General features: G+C 37.9%; 1 long non-coding RNA gene across 1 annotated transcript; it reads right to left on the bottom strand.

Annotated features, from left to right (window-relative positions):
* Positions 1-2,015: 2,015 nt before the first annotated feature.
* LOC111536345 lies at positions 2,016-9,758 on the bottom strand. The gene is made up of 4 exons (XR_003308293.1): positions 9,417-9,758; positions 7,923-7,980; positions 6,231-6,322; positions 2,016-2,671 (listed from the first exon to the last, which is right to left on the bottom strand). It is a non-coding gene; the product is annotated as an uncharacterized LOC111536345 (long non-coding RNA).
* Positions 9,759-12,320: the final 2,562 nt, after the last annotated feature.

Raw genomic sequence — 12,320 nt, 5'->3', positions numbered from 1 at the left:
TTTTCTCTTTTCCACAATATGTAACCTAAGCAAAGACGTGACATGCCATCATATTTACTGGTCCAACCCACACTCATGAGGAAGGGATCATTGAGAGCATGTGGCACCAGCAGGTGAGAACCTTGGGGGTCATCTTAGAATTCTGCCTACCACAACTGGCATATCTTACTACCACTTGTGAGCTTTACTTCCACTTGACTCCTGTAGTTTACATTTTAGTATTTTTGCAATATTGTATTGTCATTGCAATAGCCACTTTTTATTATATTTACCTTTAATAAAATTAAAATTCTACTAAATGTAACATTTACACAGAAGACTATTTTTTTTTTTTTTTTGAGGCGGAGTCTTGCTCTGTCGCCCACGCTGGAGTACAGTGGCCGGATCTCAGCTCACTGCAAGCTCCGCCTCTCGGGTTTACGCCATTCTCCTGCCTCAGCCTCCCGAGTAGCTGGGACTACAGGCGCCCGCCACCTCGCCCGGCTAGATTTTTTTTTGTATTTTTTAGTAGAGACGGGGTTTCACCATGTTAGCCAGGATGGTCTCGATCTCCTGACCTCGTGATCCGCCCATCCCGGCCTCCCAAAGTGCTGGGATTACAGGCTTGAGCCACCGCGCCCGGCCCAGAAGACTATTTTTTAAGATTTCAAAATCACATCTATTCTGAACTAACATCCTTACAACCCCTGTGCATGAAATGCAAAGACAAAGTTTCTTTTTCTTCGTTTAAATGGAGCAATGTCACTGTGACTAAAGAAGAAAATGTTCTATTCACAAGTTAGAATGGGGAAAATGAAGATAGTTTGCTCTATTGAGTAAGTAGTACCTGAGAGCATAAACAAACAATGTTTCTATCAGAATAGACCTGATATGGTTTGGATGTTTGTTCCCTCTAAATCTCACCTTGAAATGTAATCCCCAATGTTGGAGGTGGGTCCTGGTGGGAGGTATTTAAGTCACAGAAGCAGATCCCTCATGAATGTCTTGGTGCCTTCCTCTCCCATAATGAGTGAGTTCTCACTCAGAGTTCATGTGACATCTGGTTGGTTAAAAGAATGTGGCACTTCCACCCTCTCTCTCTTGCTTCGTCCTTCGCCTACCATGTGACGTGCCTGCTCCCGCTTTGCTTTCTGCCATGAGTACAAGCTAACTGAAGCCTCACCAGAAGCTGAGCAGATGCCACTAAGCTCCCTGTACAGCCTACAGAACCATGAGCCAATTAAACCTCTTTTCTTTATAAATTACCCAGCCTCAGGTATAGCAACACAAAAATGGAATGACACAAGACTTAGCAGCTTTATCATTCCTATTCTTTGTGGCAGAGCACTGTGTGACTGAACCAAATGTGGTTACTACTGTCAATGCCAGAGACAGTTGAAATGAGCAAGCCTAGCTATGTTCACCTCTCCTGTGGTGGTGATGGGTGGAATGGTCAAACACTCCAGATGATACCACATAATCTGCAATGTTTTCATGGCAAGTCACTTCCCTAAAGAAAGGAGTAGGGGCTGGGCACGGTGGCTCATGTCTGTAATCCCACCACTTTGGGAGGCTGAAGCAAGCGGATCACGAGGTCAGGAGTTCGAGACCAGCCTGGCCAATATGGTGAAACCTTGTTTCTACTAAAAATACAAACATTAGCCGGGTGTGGTGGTGTGTGCCTATAGTCCCAGCTACTCGGGAGGCTGAGGCAGAAGAATCGCTTGAACCCGGAAGGCAGAGGTTGCAGTGAGCCGAGATCGTGCCACTGCACTCCAGCCTGGGTGACAGAGCTACTGTCTCAAAAAAAAAAAAAAAAAAAAAAGAAAAAGAAAGGAGTGGGAAGCAAAGAAAGAAACTTCTGCACTCAGTTGTCCACAAGATGTACTGTTTATACAGTTGCAATGAAATTTTCTTTACTCAGGGGTAAATGCATTTTGCATACTTCTATATTTTAAAATTATTTTTGCCCCCATTTTGTCAATTGCTAATGCCAAGCACCTCCTAATTTTATTAATACTCATCAATTTTAACAGTGGAACTGACCAGATATAGTTTATTAAAATATGTTCATTATAAACAATTTTATGTTTTGTAAAAACTGTAAATACATCAAAAACTGTTACAGTGTCATGAGATTGCAAATATTGCCTTATAAAATTATAAAGAAGTAAAATTGTTTAGTAAAGCTATGAAATATCTTATTTCAATTTTCAATGTATAAAAATATATTTTTTATTGCAACACTGAACAGTTAAGGCCACAACACTTGAGGGAGAATTTGAGATACACATATTTTGAAACAACTTGTTAAAAATATTAGCATAAATAAATATCACAACTGGTCACACTGATAGAAGCCGAATAAAACATATTGACTTATATCTTTAAAAGATTACTATAAGAAACTTTCCTTCATAAGTTATAACGTTTTTCAAGTATAAATTACAGTACACTTGGTGACTGTGAAAACATAAATATATATTTATAGTATTGTACAGGATTTTGATCTTCTCTCTGTATTTGCTGGTGGAATATTCTGATGATTCTGACTCACGCGGTTCTGGTCAGCATCTTTATTATTGCTTTTTAAAATGATCTGCTCTCCTATGGATTTTATCTCTGAGAGCGGCTCATCGTTATCCTTGACCATCTTTTGATGTATTGAGGGGACCCTTTTGAATAGAAAAATCTAGGAAAAAAACACACACACAAATATGCATTTCCATAAGTGAAACATTCACTTAACAGTATTTAGGGGATATCATTTTCAATAAGCATGAACATGATTTCATCATCTCTTTATGGGGTACCACATGTACTAAGGTGCATTCTTAGCATCTGTATTTTTCCTTTCACCAAAAGGCAGTCAGGATTCCACCCTAAAACCACAAGACCTCTCAGGGTCTAACATTCAACACCATCAACACCTTGGTGATATATTATCTTTTTCTTCAAAGAACAAATTTAATGTCTCACTTTGTTAAGTTTGTAAGAGAAAAAATATATTAAAATTAGAATATTACCTATTGTAACTTTTAAATGTATCCAGGAGGGGTAATTTTCAGGACATGTCTGTGATTCTCAGTGATGGCAGCTACAGTGAATTTCTATTATAATATTCTGAAGGAGAACGATGTACCTCCCCATTCCTATACATGAGAACTTCTGGCAAAAAGTTAGTGCTGCTTGGCCGGGCGCGGTGGCTCACGCCTGTAATCCTAGCACTTTGGAAGGCCAAGACGGGCGGATCACAAGGCCAGGAGATCGAGACCGTCCTGGCTAACACAGTGAAACCCCATCTCTACTACAAATACAAATACAAAAAAAAAAAAAAAAAATTAGCCAGGGGTGGTGGTGGGCGTCTGTAGTCCCAGCTACTTGGGAGGCTAAGGCAGGAGAATGGCGTGAACCCAGGAGGTGGAGCTTGCAGTGAGCCAAGATCATGCCACTGTACTCCAGACTGGGCGACAGAGTGAGACTCCATCTCAAAAAAAAAAAAAAAAAAAGTTAGTGCTGCCAAACGATGGCTGTGTGAGCCTGTGTGTGTGGGTCTGAGTAGGCAGTCAAATATGTGGAGCTGCTGCTCAGGGGAGGCTGGGGCTACAGATATGTAGAATATAAGCAAGAGATGAAAGTAGCCCCCATAACCCAGAGATTCCAGGCAGGTAGAAAATAGAATATAAGAAAAGAGACAAAAAGAGCAGAGTGAGAGGCAGGCAGAAGAGGAGCTAGAATTGAGGACCAAGGTTTGTAGGTACAAAATTGGGGAAACTAGGCAGTTCTGAAGTCAGGAGAGAAAAATACATCAAGAAGGGAGTGGCCAACAGGGCCACATGCAGAAGAAATGAAGGTGACAAAAGTTTCATTTGATTTAGGCCCTTTGAGAATGTAGCCAGGAAGAAAATAGGATTCTTGAAGAGTGGCAACACAAATAATGGTTTTGACAAGATGCCAAAACAAAAAGCAGGAAACAAAAACCAGGTGAAAACTTGGCTCTTCCAGAAATAAAAATGGTGCTAATGATAATAGCTTACCTCCAGCTTTAAAGAGTGGAGAAACTAGGGCAAAAAGTGGTAATGCAAAAAGTAAGAGTCTAGAAAAAGGATCTATGGATTAAAATGGAAGAACTCCTGTTCCTGCTATGGTGAAGAAATACACAACTTCAAAAGGTGAAGAAATATACAACTTCAAAAAGTCTGCTACTATAAAATACCAAGAAATGCTGATTAAGTATAAAAAATATAATTTTATAATGTGCAGGCAATCTCCCCAAAAACTAAGGGAAATTCTTGTAGACCAAAAAAGAAAGAAGGAACAGGAAGCCTCAGGTGATTAAGAACTGAAATAGCATCTGCTGACTCATAACTTAGACCTTTAACTTTGAAACAATTTGATCTCACAAAATGAGGGGAACCCTACATAATGTGAGGACCTTCTAAGTACTATGCCCTTAATATAAGTCTACCTACAAATATTGCGGTCAACCGTTAAATGAGAAATGAACTTAAAGTGGTCCCTCAGTCACTCCAGAGCTAATAAAGGCTAATGCAAACTCTCTATAGATGGATTTACTCTAACTGAGGCCTTAAAGAATTTCCACAAAAAAAGTCCCAGTGAAACATGAACTCAAAATAGAAATTTCAAAACACATATGGAAACAAATCACCATTAGCAAGTCAGCCAAAGCAACACACATGTTTAGACTCCTAAGAATGACATTGGAATTACTAAATACAGAATGTAAACTAAGTGTGCTTAAAGGACTAGAATTAAAAAAAAAACAAACACAAAACAAGATACTGATTTTAAAAGACCAGATTGATTTAAAAAAGAACAAAAATACAACTTCACTTAAAATGTGAAAGATGTTGTCACTGAAATTAAAACTTAATAGGTAGGTTAAATAGGCAAGTAGTCGCAGCTGAAGAGAAACTATGAAATTGATGAAGGCCCTGAAATTACCCAGAATATCACTTACACATAGAAAATATGAAGGTGATATTAAAAGACATGTACCATAAAATAAAAAGTTTTATATCAGAATTTGAAAGAGGGGGAGAGAAAATATTCAAATATATAATGGATGAGAATTTAAAAAAATTTGACAAATGACATGAATTTTCAGATTCAAGAGTCATAATAAATTCCAAGTAAGTTAAAATTTAAAAATCCGTATCTGCTGGGCATGGTGGCTCAAGCCTGTAATCCCAGCACTTTGGGAGGCCAAGGCAGGCAGATCACCTGAGGTCAGGAGTTCGAGACCAGCCTGACCAACATGGAGAAACCCCGTCTCTATTAAAAGTACAAAATTAGCCGGGCGTGGTGGCATATGCCTGTAATCCCAGCTACTTGGGAGGGTGAGGCAGGAGAATCGCTTGAACCCGGGAGGCAGAGGTTGTGGTGAGCCAAGATCGTGCCATTGCACCTCCAGCCTGAGCAGCAAGAGTGAAACTCCGTCTCAAAAAAAATCCATACTCAAGCATCTCATAGTGAACTGAAAACATCAAAGACAATCTAAAAAGCAGCCATAGAGAATGGCAGGTTATATACAAAGTTATCAGCAATCATACGAAAGCGAAATTATAGACAGCAATAATGGGAGCAGACACTAAGAGAAAATAACTGTCAACCAGTCACACTATCATTCAAGAACTATGGTAAAATAAAGATATTTTCAAGTGAACAGAAACTAAAAGTTTTAACTGTCAACAGACACCTGTGATAGAAACTTCCAAAATATTTCTTCAGGAAGAATAAGAATTCCAGAAAGGACAGCTGAGTAAAAAAGTATAAAAATTACTAAAAACGTATGATTTGTGATGTTAAAAAATTTCAAGTACTGGGTACCATGACTTCTAAAATAAGAAAGAAGAGGTGATAGGCAAGAAAATTCTTCTAAGGTCCTGGCATTATTTGGGAAAAAAGATAGGAATACTGATGAGCTTTAGATTTTAGGTATGCACGTTAAAAATGTCAAAGACAAAATCCAGCTGTATAGGCCATTTACAAGAGACACATCTAAAACATAAGTTAAAGTAAAAGGATGAAAAGAAGATCTTCATTCAAATGCTAACCAAAGGAAAGGTAGTATATTAAAAATATGTAACATCACCTGAAATTCTTCAGGTTTTGGGGCCATAAAAATTCACACTAAGATAGTTACATTATGTGGATCGCCATATGAAAAGTAAAAGGAACAATTCAATACTTTGGTCTTAGCATTAAAAAAGACAATTCATTTCACTTACCTTCTGTGTTTTTTTCATGTCTTTGCTTGGTGTTGATTCACTATTTTCTAGGATTTCTAAGGAACTGCTCCCTGCATCATCAAGCATGTATCCTACAATTGGATCATTCAGAAATACTAGTTTTAACTAATAGGGAAAAGAAAAGACCTGATGTTCTCAGTGAAACTCTATGAACCCTGAGTTGTGGGGTAATACGAAAAGAGCTCACCCCTGGAGTAGTGGACAATATCTACACTGCCTATTTCCTGAAAAGTTGAGGTAAAGTGAAAAGCCCAGAATGACCTCACCAAAGTTGTAAATGTTTAGATGACCAGTATCCAAATACAGCTACAAAGGTAATAGTAAATGTTAGAGACTTCTGTAAAATACAAATTACTTTAAAAATTAACCTAGTTATAATTACATTCTTTGTACTCAAATGGACATGCTATTTTTTGTTTCAAATTAATCCACATGTTCTATATCTGAATAATTATCTTTAAAGTATACTTGTGAAGCACATGCATTGTTTTAATTTTATATTATCAACTACTTAAAGCTTATATTTAATTTCTTTGTAGTGCTTTAGGCTATATGTTAAGAATACTTACAGGTGATACATTTTTTAACACTTGCTTAAAATATTGTAAAACTCTTGCGGCAGAAGTTAAAAGGAATAGGATTAAGGAAACTATTCATTCTTCAGCTTAAGTTTAGATCAGATATCCAGTATTACAGATAGTTATTTTTTTATGAGAACACAGTAAAATGCATACTGCAGTGTGATGGTGTGGAAACAATGTGGGAGTCGTACTACAGAAACACAGATGATTTGGGTCTAGACTATATAGATGGCAAGGGCAATCACAGTTGCTTCTATTCCACAGCACCTGTTCTCTGACACTAATAGGTAGGCTTGGGAAAGGACTTCTCTTCAGTGTTTATGGTAAGAGACTAAGGTCTGGGCCCTCGGGGTAAATAACTGAGTGGCCATTGTAGCTTTAGACCAGCCCAGTAGTCCCAACTTGATTGGGCAATGGAGTCTGGCAGTGTGCACTAGAGATATAAATTGGAATTTGGGGCAAAATCTTGATTTAATAATACTGATTTAATAAAGAGAGAAAAGGTAGTAAAAAGGCTACTTAAATTCCTTAACACCGGCTGGGTACGGTGGCTTATGCCTGTAATCCTAGCACTTTGGGAGGCCGAGGCCGGAGGATCACCTGAGGTCAGGAGTTCAAGATTCGCCTAGCCAATATGGCGAAACCCCATCTCTACTAAAAATACAACAATTAGCCAGGCGTAGTAGCACATGACTGTAATCCCAGCTACTTGGGAAGCTGAGACAGGAGAATCACTTGAACCTGGGAGGTGAAGATTGCAATGAGCCGAGATCACGCCATTGCACTCTATCCTGGACAACAAGAGCGAAACTCTGTCTCAAAAAAAAAAAAAAAAAAAAAATCCTTAACAATGACACATAAGTAGCCATGAATAATGCAAATATTTGTATGTGAAGAAGCTGTGGTGGCTATATATAAGAACAGATAAGTCTGTATCATATATTTCATAGCTTGTTATGAGGATCATGTGACAGTAAAAATTATAACATATATGTAAACTTATATGTAAGCTTATAATTACCCAATTATGGCATATATACACATATATATGTATGTATGTATGTATGTATGTTATCAAACATGCTCGTACCTTTTGGGTTTTCATTGTATTCAAAAATGGCCCGTTCCTCCAGGTTGGCTTTTTCTTTCTATAAACAGTAACAAAGCAATATAACAAAAAACATTTCTGTGCTGTTCTAGAAAACTTAGTCTGAATCTTTAAGCAGGTTCCAGAGTCTGCCTCTAGCTAATGACATAAACATGTGACAATTACTTCACTTTGCTGAGCTCTTGTAAAGCAAGGGGTCTTAGATGCTGACTGATTGCAAATGTCCTCCTGGCTTAAAATTGTGTGATTAAAAAAACTGTATGACTCAAGAATTCTCCTCAAAGAAGATTCATGAACGCTAATTGGCATACGACTTGTCTCAACATTTTACAGTGTCAAATTGGTATTTAATGATTGCTATGTTAAATAATCTTAAGGACTACCCTAACCTGAACTCACAAATGTTTCCTATAAACAGAATCATTTTCTTCTTCCTAAAGAAAACAGTAACTGCTAGAATATTTTTTTTTCTTAGTGAGAGAAAGGAGTCTCGGATAAAGAAGGAACCAAGGAAAAGAATGACCTTTAGCACAATGCCAATTTGTAAATTAAACATGTATGCACATAAAACATGTTTCATAAGTACACATTCAAATAAAACGACAAAAATGTTTTAGTGGTTGTCTATGTTAGGGAAAAAGGGGAAGGGGAATGGAGCTAAAAGAGAATACATTTACATGAGAAGAGCCTTGCACAGACCAATGATGACAGCGTTTCATCAACTAGAAGGTATGACTAACTCAGTGTTCTGCATGAGAGGTTAAAAAAATGAAAACAAAAATGAATCAGTACAATGTCATTCAGTTTGGGTTGCGGAATTACATACTTCTGAAGTTAATCCAGAGTAATATTAGCAAATAAATGATTTCAAACCTACCAACTATCTCCTAGCAAGGTCACTCTCGGTCAAAACTGACAATGGAAGAGATTATGTTTTGGGCATCTCTAGCTCCACTTTCAGGGTGATTTTTGCTTCCTTAGTGATATCTTCTCCTATTCCTTCTATACATACTTTTGTCTAGGCTGCACCTTTGAAGAACTGATCACAACTTCAAATACTGCTATCACCAACTTTCATTCATTCACACATGAAAACATACACAAGTGCGCATATACACACACACCCATTTCTGCCACCAGTGCCAGGGCTCCTAACTTTGCACTTCCAACATTTCAAGGACTGAGTGTTGAACTTCTTGGTTAATTTCCCAACACTGTACTATCCTGGCCCATACCACTCTACTTCCACTCATGCAGGAGGTGGAATGCTACCACGCAGCATTCTAGAAAGTGTGCTAGAGACAAAGTTTGCTTAATTCACAAATAAGACAAAGCCTTTCTCCTACGGCACATGAATGAAGATATTCATGGAAGTATTTCTGATCCCAAAGGCAATTGGGATCTGTCCTCTGCAGAAACTAGAGAACCTGTATGTTTTCTCCCAGGATGTCAGGATTTAAGCACCTAGCATCATACCTTTTCAATGGTTTCAGCTGAGCTATCATCATTGGTTCTTTCTGCTCCTTCTGTTTTACTGTGGGAACCTGTAGGAACACTTTCATCATCTCCCACAATTTTCTTCTTGCTTTCCAGATTTTCAGCATTAATTTCCTCATCCACGTCTTCCAGTTGTAGTTCCTCAGTTTTAGAAAATTCATGATCCTGTGACAAAATTAACCATCAGAGAAGAGTAAGACTTTCTTTTGAAAGAACTAGGGATTTGATATTGCTGTCATAAATAATTTGTGTCATCTAAAAAAACCATAAAAATATTAATTCGAATATTGAAGCCAAAGAACACTGCATAATCTCTGCTGAATATCAAGTTACTATATTAACAAGGATTTTACGCATGCCACTCTATTTCAATGACTAGGATTTCCAAAATTCTTATTAGCACCTATGGCAAGGTTACAATGGGAAAAAAATTAAATAGTCTTTCTTGGTTGTCTCAGAGTGCTTTTAACCTTGAGAAAAGTTTAAAAAGCTTTCTGTCTACTGTAGCATTATAACATAATCATATCTATATATTATGTTCATTTTCCAAAATATAGGGATTTAGAATCACTTCAGAAGAACAATTCACTGATTGTCATGAGGACGGTAATTATTTACATTCCAGGATAAAAGATAAAGGAACAGAGACAGTTTAAATGGTTTGCTCACGGTTATTAAAAACAGAAGGAAAACCAAACAGAGGCAGAACTTGTTCTATCTGGCTACTGGCCAGCTAATCCAAATGATAAAAGAACCTGTCTATGGATTTGATAGACTGATAGTAAATCATGGAATGCTTATTAAGTATAGGCAGAAAATAGTAGTTTTAACCTTTATTCTACACTGAAAATTCTTTTTTAACTTTCTAATTTTGGGTGAAATACTCTTATTGTCATTAAGATGTTAGGTTTCTCATTAGATTCCCCCCCCCTACTTTTCATTTACACACTTCACTAAAGTTATAACTTTATTTATAGTCTATTATAACTGTTTCCAAAATATGTGATGCAGTAGTAATCAGTGTCATTTACTCCTTCAAATAACATTTGTACAAAGTTCACCTCGGCAATATTTGCTTCAGACCATATCCCCTTCAACACTGTAATTAGCTTTCGGTGGTCAGCTTTCTAGTGGCTGTTTGGCTAAGGATAAAGCCTGATTGATACTTGACAGAATCATGGTTGGAAAACAATGCCTCTAAAATTTAACTCACCTTTCTTCTGGTAAAAATATAAAATGCGAAAGTCCAGGCTAGGAAGAGGATGTTTATACAGTACACCTTAGTAATAAACGTTAGTGTCATCCTCAGGCCAATTTGCAAAGGCGTGGCCTAATAGCATTCCCACTGAGGACAGGAAGCCCTAAGTAAATAAAGCTTTGAGATTTTAAAATGAGTTTCAGAAGTTACTCGGGAAGAACTAGATTTAGGTTAATCCAAGGTCATGGGGCAATGTATGCAAGAGAGGAATGTGGGAGAAAGGAACATGGTACCAGGGCAGACAGCTATTTCAAATGATGATTGATTAGACTGGGTAGGGTTAACACGAGGTAGTTACCATTTACTTTTAAGCTTTGTTTTTGCCTGCATGATTCCAACCACCCGTTTTTTGTTTTTGTTTGAGACAGGGTCTCACTCTGTCACCCAGGCTGGAGTGCAGTGGCGCAATCTTGGCTCACTGCAACCTCCACGTCCTGGGTCCAAGTGATTCTCCTGCCTCAGCCTCCCGAGTAGCTGGGATTACAGGCACCCACCACCACACCCAGCTAATTTTTGTATTTTTAGTAAAGACGGGGTTTCGCCATGTTGGCCAGGCTGGTCTCAAACTCCTGACTTCAGGTGATCCTCCTGCCTCGGCCTCCCAAAGTGTTAGGATTACAGGCGTGAGCCACCACGCCTGGCCTGATTTTCCCCTTTGAGTGACTTGTATTGTGTATTATGCCTAGCCAGGTATACATTATGGGTAGCTAAAATTATCAGAAACAACTTCACTTTGAAAGGGAATGGGAAGATTACTAGATTTAAGACTTATGACTGATAGTTGTCTTCATAAATACAAGTAAACGAAAGGTTAACTAAAAAGAACAGTGCTCCTAGACAAAGAATTTCAGATTATGCCTCTCTTTTCACAGAGGGAGGGATCAGTGAGCTGTGTTCCCAGCATAATCCTCAATTACTTAGAAAGCTTGGCTAACCTAGCGTCTGGGTAAACTCCAACTGGGCTTGTTAACTGAGGTATTCATGTAACCACAGGATAATATCATGCTATTATAAAAAGACACTTGGGAGTTTTACCTTATTTTAGAAATAAGTAAAACACTCATAACAAACTACAATTTTACTCATTAAGAAATCTATAACAATGAAGAACTTTTGGAACTATATCATTTTCTAAATTTGAGAAAGCTATTAGAAAATGACATTTTCACTAGAAATCACATAGCACTCACACTAAGCACATTTAAAATTATTCTAAACACATCTGGACGACTACTTGAAATCACAGAAAGCACTTACCTTTAAACTGAAACAATTTGGGAGTGACTGGCAGAATACTGTCATTTTATAAAAAGAAAGGGTAAAGTTTAAGTACATTCTTGGCACTAGAACCATATAAGATGTAAACAGGTAGTCTGAAATGGTCAGTATGCGTCTGTGTCTTGCGTTAGGATCACGGTAAAGAAGTGAATGGGCCTGACCTCTCACAAAAGGACCCTTTGTTTCATTGGTCAGGCATGGCACAGTCAGGTGCAGACTCTGGTCTGGTCCAAGGCAACACTTTTCATATTTCTTAAGGAACAGATCAAGAGAGCAAAGGTTCCTACTGAGGTTTCCCTTTACTTAAGAACACAATTACATTGCATGCTTTAAGGAGAGATCGCTGG

This window comes from Piliocolobus tephrosceles, chromosome 12 (genome assembly GCF_002776525.5).
Source record: "Piliocolobus tephrosceles isolate RC106 chromosome 12, ASM277652v3, whole genome shotgun sequence".
In the NCBI taxonomy this organism is placed as follows: Eukaryota; Metazoa; Chordata; class Mammalia; order Primates; family Cercopithecidae; genus Piliocolobus; species Piliocolobus tephrosceles.
The sequence above is the reverse complement of the archived record's forward strand: the minus strand, read 5'-3'. Positions and strand labels throughout refer to the sequence as shown.